A 17,509-nucleotide genomic window follows, 5' to 3' on the forward strand; every position below is an offset into this window, starting at 1 on the left:
CCAAACCAAGGAGCGTGGGCCCATGGCTCACAAGGGTACTAAATTATCTGGATAGGTGACCTGTGGAGCAGTGAGGTTACGGCGGGCGAGGGCGGGAGGCTAGAGGAGGGTCAGTGCCAAGGGTATGCATAGGCAGGATGGGCAAGAACATGAGGGGCAGGGGCCCAGAGTTGCAGGGAAGCGGCAGGGGCCCCAGGGGCACAGGGGGTTGGACGAATGCCCCTTCAAGAATGGCTGAACTCTCTGGCCTGGGGGTTCCGCAGAGAACCCCATGGGGGGCTATTAGTAAATGAGGCCAGAGTCCCAGTGGCGGCCGGGGCAGCGGAGGGGAGAGGACAGCTGAGGAAAGAGCGGCCATGGGGGGGACATGTGCCCAGGCCTCTGCCCTTGTTCCGTCTGGACAGTCGCCAGCAGCCCCGGCCGGCAGGGGCCCCCGGTTCCCGCTGACCCCAGCAACATCTGCCGGGCACAGGGTCCGGCCCCTGCCGAGCGAGCAGGACGGTCTCTTATTTTATCACATGGATCCGAGGGAGAAGAAAACAGAACAAGCCGGCCCCAAAGTGACCAGTGAAGATCAAGGGCCTGGAGGACAGTGAGGAGACTGGGGCCAGAGTCCAAGGGAGAGCCATCTTTTTCCCCACCCTGCCCCCCAACAGGACAGGCAAAATGGCGATGGCAGAGACTCTTGCCATCATCCTGCTCCTGTGTCTACAGATGGGGACACTGAGGCTGGGCAGCCGTTGGCGCCAACCCAAGTCTCACATAGAGGGAGGAGGGAAACGTCACCCACGCTTTGTGAAGGTCCCAAGTGACCGCGGAGGCGCAGCGAGCATGGCAGACGGGTGGAGGAGGTGGGGGGGGAATGGGCAGCACCCTCGGGCTCGGGGGGCACAGCGGGGGGTGGGGGCACCCGCTGCGCGGCCAGCTCGGGTGGGAGCCCCACGGGGCACAGCACGCAGCAAGAGTTCTGCAGGATAAATGAAGGAAACTTACTTCTCTCACACACAGCTCAGGAGCACAGAACGTGGAGGGCTCTGGTGACTTCGAAGACACCAACTGCTCTTTCCTGGCAGAAAGAGGAAAAAATGTCAAAAGAGAACGAGAGGCCACGAACCGCCCCGTCCTAGAGGCCAGTCCCGGGCCTGGGTGCACTCACACAGCTCAGCAGGGACAGTAGGGCAGCCAGTCACAAGGGCTCGAACACGGAGAACCGTCCTCCGAGCCTATGTGTCCCTGCGTCCCACCGCCTCCACCCGGGGCCTCCACTCAGGGAGGCCGGAGTGCACTGCGAGGAGCCCTAGCATGGGGTCCTGGAGTCATGGCTACCCTCCCCATCCCCAATTGATGTCATCCGTCTCTGGAGGAAACGGGGACACTTTGGGCATAATATAACGCTATTACTCTTCCTCCTCAGGGTCAGGACCCACAGGCTCTGGTCCTCAGCCCCACCTGGGCCTGCCCCCCAGGGGAAGGGGAAGCCCTAAGCTGGGCCTGGCCCTGAGCATCCCAGTCCCAGCCGGTGCCACATACTTGTCCCATCCATTTCAGTACCAACTCAGTCTCCGCTCTGGCCCCGGGAGGGTTTGAGACCTCCGCCAGAAGCTTGGAGGAAGAGTTGATGGGGCTGAGTGAGCTCACTCCAGTTTCATTAGAGAAGCAAAACCGAACCGCGGAATTCTGTCTTGCAGACCATCAGCCTACTCAGTGACAGCTGAAGGTTTATTTTCAATCTTCGCTTCCCTTCCTTGCGAGGTGGCCCCAGCGACCCCCGCAAACCAGACTCGGCTCTGGCCATTGGCCACAGGGTTTCAAATTTTGAAATGAGCCTTTTGCAAAATGTTCAGTTTCAAGCCCTGGTCCGATTGCCCACATCCTGTCCAAACTTCCTTGGGGAGTGAGATTTATTTAAGAAGGAATAAAATCTCCACGTTCACGTCCTTGAGTGAAAACATGCTCCATCCCGGGCAATTTCAAGGATTAAGGTTACGTATCTCTTAATGAGTCGCAGGCGGAAGGCAAAGTAGAGTTGGCTGGAGAAGAGGACTGGCCTCAGTAATGAGGAGGTGCTACCCCCCCAGCACCAAGGAGCCCAGTTCTCTGCCAGGGATAGACTCTGCCTCCAGAATGGCCTCACAACCGTTCTTGTGTGCGTCCATTCACTGTCTCACTCAACCAGCTTCTGACGGATGGACCCACCAGGTGCTGTCCTAGACAGAGGGGGATCCAAAACACCCAAGACCCAGCATCCACCACCGGGCTGGGAAGGCAGACACCAAGCACAGGAGAGGTTTCTGAATGGAGGTCAAGTTCATGGCCGTGCAACAGTTCCAAACGTGGGGTGACCCAACTGACCGGGGGAGGCAGGACAAGCCATCCTGCTATTGCTCCACGGGAGGGCAGGGTCAGAGCAGGAACACGTGCAAAGGCACAGAGACGCAAATGCACAGACTCAGGGAGGGTCTACAGGGCAACACACAGGGCCAGGAGTGTGTGGTAGGAGCCAGGGCGAGAGGCCAAGTCACAAAGAACCTGAGCGGGAAGGCAAGGAGCTTGGGCTTCCCCCATGAGGCTTCTGGAACTCACAAGAGGGCTCTAGGGAGCATGGGACTTTCTCGTGCATTCTAGAAAAATCTAGATAGACTGTACAGACCACAATGAGGAAAACAAACTGGAGGAGGGGCAAAAAGACCAATCCGGAGGCTGACGCCAGCCCAAGATAAGGGAAGTCTGGACCGTTGTGGGGAAGGGGATGACAGAGGTGGCCATGAAGACATGCTGACGGGACGGGACCGAAGTCGGGGGCAGAGGGAGGGAGGCGTGGGCCAGGGTGGCTGAAACAGGCCACACCAGGCAGGCTGTAGAACATCACAGGGAAGCTAGCGACACAAGGGCCATTTTAAGAAACTCAGAATGAAATGTGGTAGAGGGAGAAAAGGTCAACACGTATTCCACTGGACCCTCAGTCCGTCATCTGGCAGCACATCTAAGAGAAAACCTTGAAAACTGACGGGCAGATCAAACCCTGACACTCAGCAGAGCCGTCCTTAACAAGCACAGGGCTTGCGTGAGACGCAGTGTTTGGCTGGTGGCCACTGCCCAGGTAATAACCACACAGCTGCTACAGAAACCCCACAACCCACTCGCTCCTCTGTCCTCCAGGGACGTCCAAGGACCCCCACGCCTATGGCCTTGTCCTTTGAGACTGCACCCCCAAACAGAGAAGAGAAGCAGAGAGAGCTTGTCATGAGGGCCAGGCCAGCCCAGCCCAGGCGGCAGGTCAACCAAGCCCCCAGCACCTCGGCTTCATAAAACTCATCACGAGTGTCACTAAGTAATTTTGCTGTGAGAATTTGTTTAAAATCTAGCTCCCAAGACTTGGAGCTCCACGAGGGCAGACAGAGGATATGGCTGGTTTCTTTTTTGAATAAAGGAAAGAATGGATGATGAGTTCACCATTTTTTTCAAGTCTCGACCTTCTAGTGGACTACATGACACAAAGAGAAGACTCTGTCCTCAAGGAGTACATTCCCTTCGGAAGAAACCAGCAGGTCCTAACGAACACTGTAACATGGGTTCTGTCGGGGGTGTCGGGATGCACCAATGAGGAGGACAGGACGAATCTAGACAAAGGGATGTGGGGAGCCAGGAAGGAAGACAAGGGGCTATGTGAGTGTGAGGCAGGGTGGGTTGGGGGGGGCGGTGAGGCTTAGCACAAAGCTGAGCAACCGGTGGAAGCACAGACAAGAATCTACTGGAGGTTGCTGACCGCTGTGAGATCCAGACAGCTGGTTTACCCAGCAATCCTGGGGAATGGGAGCACCTAAGTCCCGTCTCCTACGTCCACACACATGTGCCAGTCACACTTTTGATTCTAGCCGAAAGCCACCAATGTTCATCCTGCTGCCCACCCTCAGAATTCAGGGGGGTCTGGAGTGCTCACTGCCCAGAAGACTCAAAATTAGGGTCCCACATGTCCACAGTTAAGAATGGGGGGGGCCTCTACCTGATCCGCTCTGAAGTAGAAAGGCCAGTGATTAGAGCTGAGATCAAATCGTCAGGAAGGAGGAAGCCGTATTCCAAGCCAAATGACCAAGTTCCATCACCAAGTCCAAAGGACACAAAATCAGGAGTGAGAGATGGAATCCAGGGTCAGGAGCCAGCAAGACAGGAGAGGAAGAGGAGTGGTCAGTGTCAGCCATAAAGTGGGTATAAAATTACAACATATCATTACAGGAGGGAGGGAGGATGGCATATTGGGGGGCAGAGGGGACGGAGGGTGGGTCTTGGGCAAACACCCCACACAGGGCAAAGGCGTTGCCAACTTACTTTTCTTGTCATCTGTCCCTGGCAGAATGGCATGTTCTGCTGCCTTAAAGGTGCATGATCTGGGCCAACCGGTCCCATCCAAACTGGCATTCTTCCAGAACTTCACTGGACTCGCCATTCTTCTGGGACAGGGAATCTGCGTATTAGTCGGGTATCATTTGGGAGTTTTCAAATAAGTACAGTTGAAACCATCAATTACAGCTACTTTAGGTGATTTCTGAGGCTTCTATTCCCTCCCAAGTACCACAGTGTGGACATTCTAATAAGCTCCTGCTAGACAAGGTTAATTCCCAAAACAACTGTTACCCTCATCGAGGGGATGACGCTGAGACTGGAGGTCCAGAGGCACCTTAAGTCTAACCAAAAGTCCTACAACGACAACCAGAGGAACTCAGCTTGCTTGCATAGGCAAGGAGCTGGCCCACTTGCTGGAGGCATAAAAACAAGACCAGGTTATTTTCGACCTCCAGTCTTGGCAGAGGCAAGGGCAGTTTTCGGGAAGACCCAGGACTTTGATTCCCCAATGGCAAGCCAACGTTGCCCAAGGATGGGCCAAGGTCCAGGGTAGTCAGAACTGCCAGTATCCTGTCTCACTGTCTGGCACTGAACCCTAGAAGCCAGACCCAAGGGAGAATCTGGACTTGCGTAGGAGGATGCCACAGACCATCTGACACACAGCACACTTCCCCACAGCACAGTTCCCAGACCATTCTGAGAAGGGCCATCCCGGTTCCACAAAAGCACATGTATTTTTAGTTATCCTTTAATTCATTCAGTAATAATTTACCGGGCGCCTCCTAGGCTCCAGGCTGGGCAGGCGCCGGGGATCCAGAGAAGAATGTGATCCGGTTCCTGGCTCTCGGGGCACATCCATTTAGTGATGACATGTACACCAGTGCCCATGATGGAGTAGCATGGGCGCTCCCGTGAAGCCGTTTACAATGTGCTGGCATTCCCAGCATGCCATGAGGTTGGGGTGTGGCGAGCTCTCTCTGGAGCGGTCGGGGAAGGGATCCCAGTGTGAGCTCACCCATGCACTGCCTCACACGGGGATCGTGGACTCACTCACGCCTTTCTTGACTCCCCCCTTTACTCATTCATTCAGTGAAGTTGTTCTTGGATTACATTCCCATCCACTGACTCATTGACTCATTCACTAATTCGTTATTTTATTCACTCACTCTAATATACACTCCATTCCTCCATCCACTTGCTAATGCATCCACTCATTAATTTGTCTCATTTGTGGACTTCTTCATTTACACATTAGTTAAATTATTCAACTTTTTCCTTCTCTCATTGATTTATTAATTTCTTCACCCACTCAGTTTTTGGTTTATTACTTAATTCATTTGGTTACTCATTCACTCATTGATGCATACATTGACTCACGGGTTCATTCATTCCCTCATTACTAGTTAATTTTCAATTCTCTAGTAATTCAGGAGCTCATTTGGGGATTCACTTATTCATTCTCGCATCCTTTTGTGCACTCATCCTTCACTTATTGGTCCTCCTTGAGCAACGAGTCTTTCACTCATTCCCTCACGGATTCATTCATTCATCACTCACTCATTAAGCTTTTGACACTTTTACTTACACATGGTCTCATCCACGCATTAATTCATTAATTAATTCATCATGCATTTATGCACATATTCATTTACTCAACTCATTGTCAATTTATTAACACATTTGCCTACTCCTTCACATTTTCATCAATATATTTCCTTTTGTTTCCACAAAGACTCATTCATTACCTCACTGTGTCATTCAGTCATTCTCTATTTCATTCATCATTTATTCCATTTCTCACTCAACAAAGATCTATAATCTTCTTAATCTGAGAGTAGTCTAAATCTATTTTTTGAATGGAGATCTGTTTTTTTCAGTGTTGAAAATGAATTAAGCACGATCTTGTCAGGACAAATTCTTATCATTTGTCCATGCGTGGTCTTCATTGATTTCATTTTATGATTGCATGAAGCCATTTATTCTTTTTAAACAATACAGTCATCATCCATGAATAAAAGGATGAAACCAAGAATAAAAACTTAATCTACTACTTACCCCAATCTATACTGTCCTTGGCCACATCGGTCACAGTCAGGATCTTCATCATTAAATATAATGACTGAAATGGCCAATGTGTGGCCATTCAGGGGTACAAAGCAGATGTAAAAAAGAATAAAATATACTCATCACTGGTTCATACGTGGCATGCACTCATTTAGTTAACCATTTGTTCAATTTTAATTTTTTCTTTCTTCATAAATCAAACATCTAGGAACCCACTGCAAACTAAGAGCAGAACACTGACCATTAAAGACCTATGTCTAGCTGCTTCTTACGCTAAATGGTAACTACCTTAATCTATATATTTTTTTTCTTAATGGACCAAAGTCTATCAGAACTGAATTAGTAGTATTTCCTGTTTTGTAACATATCCTTTAAATTGGTCTTTTTCTTTTTTTTAAGATTTTATTTATTCACTGGAGAGAGAGTGAGTGAGAGAGAGCACACAAGCAGGGGGAGGGGCAGAGGGAGAAGCAGACTCCCCCTCACTAAGCAGGGAAACGATGCGGGGCTCAATCCCAGGACCCTGGGATCATGGCCTAAGCTGAGGGCAGACACTTAACCGACTGAGCCACCCAGGTGCCCCTAAATTGGTCTTTTTCTATTTCTATTGCTATTTTTCTTTACCTTTGAATATATTTGTTTTTTGATCAATTCCTTTATTCACTAATAATATAATATCAATATCCAGGAACCCTTCTCAACTAGATTCTTGAACTTTCCTGAGATCATCGCCGCAAAGTCTATGGAGTAGTTCTCTTTGTGCAATGGACCTCAGTGGTTCAAAAAATGATTGATCAAAATTTTCATTCAGATGCATTCCATTCACATCATCGGTCCAGGCATGGCCCTTCTGCATTTAACTTTTAGAGGTGACATTGAACCATTTTTTGGTGTTACAGTGACTAACAATGAACTAATGACTAATGGATGGTGATCCTATTCAACAACCAGAATACTGACCCCTGAAATGAGTAACAGCCTAGATCTTCACGAAGAGAGGAATGTTTAATCACTGGGACTAAATAAATAATCAACGGGACAAACATAAAATGAGACTTGAAGTTTTGAAATGAATGAAAAAAGCTAGGTTTTTTACTTGTACTTCATTTGTACCACTTTGGATTAATTATAAACTGTGGTTTGTAACATATTTACGTTATTGGTCTATGCATGACATTTTAGAAGTTAATTATATTTGTTTTATTTCCTTCCATTTTTTGTCTACATTTTCCATATTTTTTTATTTGAATATAGCCAACACACCATGTTACATTAGTTTCAAGTGCATAACACAGTGAATGAACAACTCTTAGAGGGCACAATGCTAAGTAAAAGGAGTCTAAGAAAGGCAGAAGCGTATGATTTCACTTATATGTGGAATCTAAAAAGCAAACCAAAAGAATAAACAAAAATCAGAGTCAGACCTATACATAGAGAGAAGATACTGATGGTCACCTAAAGTGTGGGGGTGGGACAGGTATAATGGGTGAAGGGGGTGGGAGATACAGAACGCCAGTTATGGAATGAACAAGTCAAAGGAATAAAAGGCAGAGCAGAGCACTGGGAATATGGTCAGTGGTATTGTAATAGTGTTGCATGGTAACAGATGGGAGCTTCTTTTTTTTTAACTGATACAATGAAAACCCACAAACTAACCACCAAACCAAGAACTTGGTTACTTACGTAGCATGATATGCTCCTTCCCACGGGGATAAGGCAAAGATCTTCACAATTGGAGAATAATTTAATTAGCTACGGTGCATCCATCCTGCTGAATGTAAAGAGGATGTTGACAAACTAGATTTGGGGTTTAAATACTGAACAGGAGGGAATCGTGACAGAAATTTCTCATAAAGAGTGATATATGCCATATTCTTACATCTGGCTCATGAATGGACCTCCATTTTATTAATTAATATATAAGTTATCCATCCATTTTAATAATATAATGAGCACCATTAAATAAACTACCCAACATAAGAACGAGGACCGCTGTAGACGATTGACTCTGGGTCCCATGCCCTCAGAGCTAAAAGGTTAGAACTTCTTTTATAAAACGATGTGTGTTGTGCTAAATCAGATTCATCATGAACCTTGGTTTGTGACACAATCTCATCATTGGTCCTTATGTGGCCTTCTTTGATTATATTCCATACTTTTTAAACATACAGACAACCGTGAATGCCCTCAACAAATAGCCCCAACAAAGACAAGAATTGGGACTATTACTCACACTGAACCATAAAGGTCTTGATCATTACAGAATCAGCTCAAGTGTGTCCACTCTGCAGAGTAGAAAGTCGATGAGAAAAAAAGGGGGGGGGATGAATATGAATTCTTTTTTAAAATTTAATTTTTAAAATTTTTATTTAAATTCCAATTGGTTAGGGGCACCTGGCTGGCTCAGTTGATTAAGCATCTGCCTTCAGCTCAGGTCATGGGATCGAGCCCCGTGTTGGGCTTCCTGCCCAATGGGAAGTCTGCTTCTCCCTGACCCTCTGCCTACCACAGCCCCTGCTTGTGCGCTTTCTCTTGCTCACTCTCTCTCTCTCAAATAAATGAAATCTTTTCAAAATTAGTTAATTACATAATCGGTTACATATGGTGTAATATTAGTTTCAGGTGTACAATATAGTGATTTAACACTTCCATACAGATGTCCAGACACATATCAATCATCATTCTTGATTCATACACTGCCAGTCACTGTCAATGGTCCAAGTTTGTGAATTCTTTTCATTTATATTTTGCCTATTGATTTATTCATTTATTTGCTACTTACTCATGAAGAAATATACATAAATCCAAAAAAACCCAGAATAAGAGCCTCAACATCCCTAATATTTATCTATAAAATCATTTCCCACAGATATTAGATCTGTTTCTTAAATTGGCCTCAGTGTTTCATATATGGACATAGCACATAATGTTTCATATCAGTCCCATGTTTATTACTGGATCATGTTTGGCTTTTTTGATTATATTTCCTACTTCTTTTTTTTTTTTTATTAAATAAAGATTTATTTATTTATTTTAGAGAGACAGCATGAGCAGGGGAAGGGAGAGAGGGAGAGAATCTCAAGCAGATTCCCAGCTGAGCACAGAGCCCAGTTCGGGGCTCCATCTCATGACCCAGAGATCACAACCTGAGCCAAAACCAAGAGCTGGACACTTAACCACCTGAGCCCCTCAGGTGCCCCTATTTCCTACTTCTTTTATAAACTTTTTTTTCTTAAAGATTTTTTTATTTATTTGTCAGAGAGAGAAAGCGAGAGAGTGCAAGCACAAGCAGGGGGAGTGGCAGGCAGAGGGAGAAGCAGGCTCCCCACTGAGCAAGGAGCCCGATGCGGGACTCGATCCCAGGACCCTGGGATCACGACCTGAGCCTCAGGCAGACGCTTGACCAACTGAGCCACCGAGGTGTCCCCCTATTTCCTACTTCTTAACAATGCATTCACCACTCTTAAATTGCCCAAACCAAGACAAGAACTTTGACTATTACTCACACACACACTGGTCTCCATGCTCCTAAGACAGCCATTGAGGCCATGGCAGAATGCCATAACTGGTGTGGCAGTGCCCATTCTGAGGAGTATAAGAGCAAAAGCAGAAAATAGAGTTTGAGATCTTCTATCCATTGGTCCTTTGTATTCCACCCTTCATTTACTCAGCCATTTAATATTTATTAATTGACTGTGGTATTTGCTTACTTTTCTCTTACCAAAACAAATGTTGAACTTCTAATTCATTGATTCAGAACAAAACACTGATTATTACTTACCAATGGCTATGTAATCCAAGGTAATACCTTTGGTCTACTTATTATCCATTCCAGATTATATTAATAGTATTTTCTCCTTATCGCATCTTTTCATAATTTGGACTATGCCTCACTCCATTCATCTTTAATCATTTAAATATTTTTATTGATCCTTCCATTGATTCTTTGATATTAATATAATCTATGAGCCATAAAATTAGAAGCAAAAGATTCTTACATATCTCTAACATTTATCTATAGGATTTTGTTTCAACAGAGGAATAGACTAGATTTCTAGTGTATTAGTGTTGGACCTCAGAGTTCCAGACATGTAGTAGTCATCATCCATGACTCATACCGCCACCAGTGGTCATCATTGATCCAGACTTGACCCTCATTTTAATTTGTGTCTACATGAATTTTATTAATTCATCAATAACAATAAAAGATCTACCTGAAGTCCTAAAACATGAGAGTAAGATCCTTAAATATCTCTAACATCTGTCTAGAGAATCATTACTCATGGTAATACACCTTTTTCATTACTTTATTTCAATGTTGCAGGTAAGGATTAATCAAAACAATGCTTCACATCAACCCCATACTTATGCCGGGGCCACAGTTAACCTTCAAAATTATATTTCATATTTTTAAAATAATATAGTGAATACCTTTAAAAAAAAAAAAAAAAAGCAAACACTGAAACCAAGACAACAACCTTGACTATTACTCACATTGATCTCCACGCTCCTAAAGCAGAGATGTAACCATGGAGCTCACGACCCTGGAGGATGCTTACATCAGCTCAAGGGTGTCCGTTCTGAGGCTTACAGAACAGAGGAGGAGATAAAGAAAGGTTGAGACATTATCAGCATCAGCCCTTGTATTCCACCTTTTATTTAGTCAGTCATCTAGGTAGTTATTTGGGATAACATTTTTACCTTCTTTTAAATAAACAGTGTAGGGCTTGCCACTGACACAGAACCTGAGCAATGACTATTGGTAATGCTGTCTGTATCATCCTTAATCAAAGAATATTTACTTCTTAGTGAATATCAGAGTTTTCAATATATATCAAGAGCATTTTTTGTCTTACCATATATTTTTGTAATTGGACAATGCTTAACCTTATTCATCTTTACCTCTACATTTTCAATGTTCTTTCATTGATCCAATTGTAATAATAGTTTGAATATACATGAACACAAAGACCAAAATGAAATCCTTCTGTGTTTCTGACATCTGTTTATAGAATCATTTCAAAAAGAGAAAATGGACTAGATTTCTTTTGGGTTGGACCTCAGAGTTCCAGACACGTAGCATTCATCGTATATGACTCATACGCCACCAGCCGTCATCATTGATCCAAGATTAGTCCACTTTCTCTTCATTCATTTCTATGATATTTATTGATTAATTCATTAATTCACTAATTATACTTTCAAACTCTATGACTCACAAAAACTGACAAAGAGCCCTGGTATCTCTAATCTGTATAGAGAAGCACTGTCATATCAATATATCTCTTTCATCAATATCTGCAGGCTTTTATATATGCATCCATTGATATAATGCTTCATATCTACCCTGTATTTACTATTAGGCTACATTTGGCCTTATTTGATTATATTTCAAACCTTGTTACACATTGAATACTCTAAAAGAACACAAACCAAGATGAGAACGTTATTACTCACTTTGGTCTCCATGCCTCTAACAAATAGAGGGAACCAAGAGCTCAAGACCATGAAAGATGCTTATGTCAGCTCAAGTGTGCCCATTCTGAGGAGTACAGAGCAGAACAGATGATAAAAAAAAAATTATGCCACCTCTCCATCAATCCTTGCCCTTTCATCTTTAATTTAGACAGTCATTTGTGCAATCATTAATTTCAAGTGTATTTATTTCATTTTCTCTTAAGAAAACAATTTTGAACTTGCCACTGACCCAAAACATAAACACTGCCTATAATTTATACTGTCTGTCTTCTCCCTAACCTAAGAGGTAACAGTCATATGCTGTTGAACTTCAGTGTTTTGAAAATATATCCACAGCATTTCTTGCCTGATCACGTATTTTTATAATTGGACAATGGTTCACTCCACTTATCTTTCTCTCTTTCTTTCTTTCAATTCACTTATCCAATTATAATAATGGAATGAAAAACCATGAGCGCAATGGCCAAAAAGATCTTTGTGTATTCCTGACCTCTGTATGTAGAATCGCTTTTAAAAAAAGGGAATGGACTAGATTTCTCTTCTGTTGGACCTCAGAGTTCCAGACACGTATTCATCGTACATAACTCATATGCCACCAGTCGTCGTCATCGATCCAGTATTGTCCCTCTTTTTCTTCATTCAATTCCATTTGTTTATTGCTCATTAATTCATTAATAATAATCTGTAATCACTATAATTCACAAAAACCCAAGAAGTGCTTTTATGTCCCGAATCTGTATACTGGACAATTCTCACATCAATCTCTTTCCTTAATTAACCTCAGTTTTACATATATGTAATAATCAATGCAATGCACCATCTCATTCTCACATTTAGGGCACCTGGGTGGCTCTGTTGGTTAAGCTACTGCCTTCGGCTCAGGTCATAATCCTAGAGTCTCAGGATTGAGTCCTGCATCAGGCTCCCTGCTCAGCAGGGAGTCTGCTTCTCCCTTGGACCCTCCCCCTTTGTGCTTTCTCTTTCTCTCTCTCTCTCTCAAATAAATAAAATCTTTAAAAAAAAATTAATCTCACATTTATCACAACTGTACAATTGGCCATCTTTTTAATAATACATTGAATACTCTTAAAAAAAGCACCTAAACCAAGACAAACACTTTGACCGACTACTCACATTGGTCTCCACGCTCCTAGCACACATATGCAACCATAGAGCTCGTGACCATGGAAAGTGTTAAATCAGCGCAAGTGGGTCCACTCTGAAGAATACAGAGCATAACAGGTGATTACTAAAAAAAACAAAACAAAAAAACAAACAAAAAACGCAGATCTTATCTCCATTGATCCTTGATTTCGGTATTTCAGTTACTCGTTGATATATTTATTAATTTTCCATAAATGTTTTTTTCTCTTAACAAAAGGAATAATCTCAAACTTGGATCTGATCTAGAACAATAAAATTGACTCTTACTAAACAGTGTCTACGTGATCTTAAACCAAAGAGATAATATTCTTAATCCATTTATTTCTTAATAAGCATCAGTGCTTTCAATTTTTAGTAATATTTTTTGCCTGATCATCATATAGGTTTATTTGAAAAACACTTCATCCTCTTCTTTATCTATTTATATTTGTTTGATGGTTCTATCGTTGATTCATTAGTAATAGTGAATCTAAATCTATGAATTTAAATGAGAACATGATATCTATATATTCCTAACATGTGACTAATGGATCATTTCAAACAGGAAATAGAGTAGGTATTGTGTTGAACCATTCCCACACGTATTGTTCATCATCCACAACTCATACACCACCAATCAACATTACCTGTCCATAACAGACCCTCACTTTCTTCATGTGTTTTACATTTGTTCTCAATTAAATCATTAGTTCTTAGATATTAATAAAAGACACATTTATTCAAGAAAACATGAGCACAAGATCGCTGAATATGCTTAATGCTGTTCTGTAGAATCCATTCCCATATACTACATACTATGTATTTTCCTTTTTTTTTTTTTTGATTCATCAACACAATGTTTCCTATTACATCTATTTTTGTGCCATGGGTAACTTTTTTATTCTGTTTAATACTTTATAACAATGTTGAGAATACTCCTAAACACATGATTAATAAAGAACGTCTCAAACTCAACACCCAAAAAATAAATAATCCAGTCAAAAAATGGGCAGACGACATGAAAAGACACTTCTCTGAAGAAGACATACAAATGGCTAACAGACACATGAAAAAATGTTCATCATCATTAGCCATCAGGGAAATTCAAATCAAAACCACAGTGAGATACCACCTTACACCAGTGAGAATGGCAAAAACGGACAGGGCAAGAAACAACAAATGTTGGAGAGGTTGTGGAGAAAGGGGAACCCTCTTACACTGTTGGTGGGAAGTGGTACAAGTTGGTACAGCCACTTTGGGAAAGTTGGTACAGCCACTTTGGAAAACAGTGTGGAGGTGCCTCAGAAAATTAAAAATAAAGCCACCCTATGACCCAGCAATTGCACTCCTGTGTATTTACCCCCAAGACACAGATGTAGTGAAAAGAAGGGCCATGTGCACCCCAATGTTCATAGCAGCAATGTCCACAATAGCCAAACTGTGGAAAGAGCAAAGATGTCCTTCAACAGATGAATGGATAAAGAAGATGTGGTCCATATCTACAAAGGAATATGACTCAGCCATCAGAAAGGATGAATACCCAACTTTTACATCAACACGGATGGGACTGGAGGGGATTATGCTAAGTGAAATAAGCCAAGCAGAGAAAGTCAATTATCATATGGTTTCACTTATTTGTGGAACATAAGGAACAGCATGGAGGACATTAGGAGAAGGAAGGGAAAAATGAGGCAGGGGAAACCGGAGAGGGTGACAAAACATGAGAGACTATGGACTCCAGGAAACAAACTGAGGGTTTTAGAGGGGAATGGGGTGGGGGATGGGTTAGCCCGGTGATGGGTATTAAGGAGGGCGCGTACTGCATGGAGCACTGGGCGTTATATGAAAACAATGGATCGTGGATCACCACATCAAAAACTCATGATGTATTGTATGGTGACTAACATAACATAATAAAATAAAATTAAAACAAACAAATGATTAAAACCAAGCTAAGATCTTTGACTATTACTCACTTTGTTCTCTTTCCTGACACAGAGGCAACATAATCTTAATTACGGCAAAAGCTAAAATCAGCTCAGTGCATCCATTCCGAAGCCTACCAAGAAGACACAATGATTAAAAAAAAAGAGAGAGAGACATTCTCCCCATTGACCCACAGTTTTCATCGTTCATGTACATAGTCATTTAAGTGTTTACTAATGTACAGTGATATTTCTTTTCCTCTCAGTACAATAAACATCAAACTCACGACTCAGGGTGATACTGACTACTTACTACCTGTCACCATCCATGTCACCCTTACTCAAAGATGTAATACGCTTGGTCCATTTATTATCCATTCCAGTGAATATTAATATTCATTTTCCTGACTATATTTTAGTAATGAACAATGTTTCACCCTCTTCATCTTTATTCATTTATACATTTGCTAATTTATTCTTGCCATTGATTCTTTTATAATCATATTTTTAAAATTCATGAACACAAAGACCAAGGAAAAGATCACGGTAGAATGCTGAAATCTATGTATAGTCTTAATATATGGTGAATGGATTAGTCTTTCTGTGTTGGACCTCAGGGTTCTAGATATGAGGTATTCATTGCATATGACTCAAAAGCCACCAGTTATCATCACTGGACCATAACTGCCCATCTTCATCCTCACCTACATTTGTTTATTAACTAATTAATAAGGAAATGCATGTAAATCACAAAAACACAAGAATAAGGTCCTTGATTATCCCATAACATCCACCTATAGAATTATTCACATAGAGACTAAATCTCTTTCATTTAACTGAACTCAGTGTTTCATTTATGGACTACACATGTAATGCTTCATATCAATCTGATATTAAATATCACTATGGTTGGCCTTCTTTGATTATAGTCAATAATTTTTAATAATGCAGCAAATAATTTTCTTAAAAAAAAACCAATCAAACTAAGTCAAGAACTTTGACTATTACTCACATTGTTCTCCATGCTCCTAACAAAAAGATGCAACCATACAGTTTGTGACCTTGGAAGAATCCTTAAATCGGGTCAGGAGTGACCATTCTAAGAAGTGTAGAGCATCACAGCAGATGATACCAAGATTGAGAAATTGTCTCCATGCTACCTTGCTTTTTACCTTCATTTGGCTGGTCATTATTATCCATTCCAGTGGATAATAATATTCATTTTCCTGACTATATATTTTAGTAATGAAAAATGCTTCACCCTCTTCATCTTTATTCATTTATGCATTTGCTAATTTATTCTGTCATTGATTCTTTCATAATTATATTTTTAAAATTCATGAACACAAAGACCAAGAAAAAAAAATCACTGTATAATCCTGAAATATGCCTAACGTATGACTTGAAATATGGGGAATAGACTAGATTCCTTTCGTATTGGCCCTCAGAGTCCCACATTCATATTATTCATTCAACTTTGACCATTACTTACTTTGGTCTCTCTCCATACAGTGGCACCATGACTATTTTAATGAGGCAGAAGCTGAAATCAGTTCCAGCATCCATTCTGAAGAGTACTAAGCAGAAAATGTGACTAAAATGGTTGAGACTTTTTCTCCATTGATTCATAGTTTCCATTATTCGTTTGCATAGTCTGGACATTTAATAGTGGTAATATTTGTTTTTCTCTTAAATTAAATGTCGAAGTTTTAACGGACTCAATCAATACCTATTACTTAACCACTAGCATTCTCACTCAAGATACATATACTTGATCATTTTATTTTCTGTTCCAATTATATTTCCTTATTATATATCTTAGCAATAAAGTGTTTTACCCTCTTCAGATTTATCAATTTACATTCTACTTATCCTACCATTGATTTTTTTTTTATTGAAGTACAGTTGACAAAAAAATTTCCTACAAAGATTAGTTAACTAATGCTTCATATTAACATCGTATTTTTTTAAGCATGTTTGGCCGATCACTGATATTTCACACTTTTTAATAATGCAGTGAAAACTTTTTTGTAAAACCACAAAACCAAGAAAAGAATTTTGACTATTACTCACATTGTGCTCCATGCTCTTCACACATAGATGCAACCACAAAACTCGTGGCTATGGTGGATTGCTTCAACCGGCTGAGGGTGACCATTGTAAGGAGTACAAGACAGAGCAGATATAAAATGATTGAGACCTTACGTTCATTCATCCCTGTATTCCACCTTGCAATCAGTGAATGAACAATAATGACATCATCCTTGACAGAAAACATGAATATTGATTATTATTTATGAATAACTATATCATCTTTAGTCAAAGAATAGATGCCTATGTACCTTTCAAAATAGGTATTTATTTTTAACATACGGTAACAGTATTTCTTGCCTAACCACGTATTTTAATAACTGGACAAAGTTTCACTGCCTTCATCTTTCTGTATGTATTTATTTCATTGAACTAATTATAATAATAACAGAAATGCCTGAATGTAAAGGCCAAAAGAAGATCTTTATATATTCCTGACACATGTCTAAAAGATCACTTAAATGGGG

At 41.8% G+C, this 17,509-nt stretch overlaps 4 non-coding genes and 2 pseudogenes across 4 annotated transcripts; all 6 read right to left on the reverse strand.

The window, feature by feature from the left end:
• Positions 1-9,043: 9,043 nt before the first annotated feature.
• LOC114208798 (small nucleolar RNA SNORD113/SNORD114 family) lies at positions 9,044-9,125 on the reverse strand (annotated as a pseudogene).
• Positions 9,126-10,473: 1,348 nt separating this feature from the next.
• Positions 10,474-10,549, reverse strand: LOC114209098 (small nucleolar RNA SNORD113/SNORD114 family; annotated as a pseudogene).
• Positions 10,550-11,458: 909 nt separating this feature from the next.
• LOC114209086 (small nucleolar RNA SNORD113/SNORD114 family) lies at positions 11,459-11,533 on the reverse strand. The gene has a single exon (XR_003609242.1). It is a non-coding gene; the product is annotated as a small nucleolar RNA SNORD113/SNORD114 family (small nucleolar RNA).
• Positions 11,534-12,427: 894 nt separating this feature from the next.
• On the reverse strand, positions 12,428-12,499 carry LOC114208584 (small nucleolar RNA SNORD113/SNORD114 family). Its single transcript, XR_003609075.1, has one exon. It is a non-coding gene; the product is annotated as a small nucleolar RNA SNORD113/SNORD114 family (small nucleolar RNA).
• A 1,112-nt stretch (positions 12,500-13,611) lies between these two features.
• On the reverse strand, positions 13,612-13,680 carry LOC114208776 (small nucleolar RNA SNORD113/SNORD114 family). The gene has a single exon (XR_015768699.1). It is a non-coding gene; the product is annotated as a small nucleolar RNA SNORD113/SNORD114 family (small nucleolar RNA).
• Positions 13,681-15,557: 1,877 nt separating this feature from the next.
• Positions 15,558-15,632, reverse strand: LOC114208635 (small nucleolar RNA SNORD113/SNORD114 family). The gene has a single exon (XR_003609081.1). It is a non-coding gene; the product is annotated as a small nucleolar RNA SNORD113/SNORD114 family (small nucleolar RNA).
• Positions 15,633-17,509: the final 1,877 nt, after the last annotated feature.

Source organism: Eumetopias jubatus, unplaced genomic scaffold (assembly GCF_037043125.1).
Source record: "Eumetopias jubatus isolate StellerSeaLion01/CBP00866 unplaced genomic scaffold, mEumJub1_p1.0 scaffold_7, whole genome shotgun sequence".
Classification (NCBI taxonomy): Eukaryota; Metazoa; Chordata; class Mammalia; order Carnivora; family Otariidae; genus Eumetopias; species Eumetopias jubatus.